Below are 1,755 nucleotides of genomic sequence, written 5' to 3' on the forward strand. Positions count from 1 at the left end.
TAGTATATATATATAGTATAGTATATATATATATATATATATATATATATATATATATATATATGTGTGTGTGTGTGTGTGTGTGAAACATTCAGAACAGTTCTTAGTTAAACTTTATATAATTTTATACCATGTAGTGACCATGACCCCCAAATTTACTTCTACTTACACTTTCCAATTAAAAAAAAAAGAAAAAGTTGACTGCTTCCACAAGTACCAAATGGAAGTCGCCAATCTTTAATGTGGGTAGTATTCGGTTAGTTTCAAAATGGAATTGTTGGCATCAGACCAGTTAAAAAAAGAGAATGTCATTCACTTGAAACCAAAAATAAACCACTTGTGTTAACCATGGTAAAAGAAGTATAAAGCATGTCATTTTATCAGGTGGTGTATGAGAGTGTGTGAGATGATAAACATTCAAAAGTAGAAATCTTGGCTATATCTAGTCAGCTTGGGTGTATATGTTTAGTATACTAACATATGGTTCAGCAAATAAGTTAGTAGTCTGAAATCCTCTGACTTCATATGTGCTTGTGTATTCAGTGCTGTAAGATTTATGATTACTTGCTCTAAATCATTCCATTGATTGTACTTTTAGTTTTTTCTGGTAGTTGAGGATCATAGGAAGGACATTAAAGCTTGAAGCATTCAGAGCCTAGGAAGTATTATTAAACTTGTAAGTACTAGAAATTAACTATGATAATTGTCTTCAATAAACTACAGAAAATGTGAAGTGTACTGAATTTATTTTAGCTGTTGAAAACATAGTTAATGACTGATTGCAAATATATTGTTAACACTTGCTGTATTCTTAGATGTTCAAAACCATTTTATAAAACTTTAATTGTTATAATATGTTTATAACTTTTGTGTTATGAAGATGAATTTTGAGCCAAAACTAATTTCATCTATCTAGACATAACTGGTAGAAATAATACATTATTTTAAAGACTATTGAATTGACTATATCATTGTTTTCTTGTATTTTGCAAATATACTTTAAAAGGGGACATGTTCATAAACAAGTAAAAGATTTTGTATGGTATATTTAAGATTAAAAGCCCATAACTTGTTCTAGTTGAAGCATGTAACTTAGTAAAAATAAAAAAAAAACAGTTTTGATACTTATTATTAATACCTAGGGATTATATAAGTCCAAGAAATAAATATGCACTTAAACCTGTATAAGATGCACTTTTTGGAATATGTATTGTCTAGCATTATGTAGTGAATGTAATGCTTTGTATTTGCATCGAGTGAAACTTTTGGAATATGCAGTGTCTAGCATTATATTGTAAATGAAGTGTGCTTTGTATTAGCATGATGTGCTTCTTATGGAATATGCATAGTCTGTCATTACCTATTAGGTGTAGTGTGTTTTGTATTATGTATTACATCTTCTAGAATATGCATTGTCTGTTATTATGTAGCAAATGTAGAGTGCTTTGTATTAGTTTGGAATGCATCTTCTTGAATATGTAGTGTCCGCCATTATTTAGTAAATGTTGAGTGCTTTTGACTGCCATGGAATGAGAACATGTACATGTAATACTTTGTCATTCCTCACATTATCTTGTTCCATTTTTTCTGCATAACCTTTTAGAATCCAAATATAAAAGTTATTATTAGAGTTGCATTTTTGGAAAAATATTTTGGTTGTGGACATATATGTATATTTTTTATACATAAAAAATAATCCTTTCTTATATGTGTAATGTGGTTTTGAAACTTATTTTATAGATTGTATTGTTAGTA

At 28.4% G+C, this 1,755-nt stretch overlaps 1 long non-coding RNA gene across 1 annotated transcript in view; it reads left to right on the plus strand.

The window, feature by feature from the left end:
• LOC106462154 overlaps positions 1–676 on the plus strand; it is a 3,478-nt gene extending 2,802 nt beyond the window's left edge. The window contains exon 3 of the long non-coding RNA XR_002611170.1: positions 599–676. This is a non-coding gene — a long non-coding RNA (uncharacterized LOC106462154). The remainder of the gene's footprint in view (positions 1–598) is intronic.
• The last annotated feature ends 1,079 nt before the right edge of the window (positions 677–1,755 follow it).

The sequence above is a fragment of the Limulus polyphemus genome, unplaced genomic scaffold, assembly GCF_000517525.1.
Source record: "Limulus polyphemus unplaced genomic scaffold, Limulus_polyphemus-2.1.2 Scaffold1105, whole genome shotgun sequence".
Classification (NCBI taxonomy): domain Eukaryota; kingdom Metazoa; phylum Arthropoda; class Merostomata; order Xiphosura; family Limulidae; genus Limulus; species Limulus polyphemus.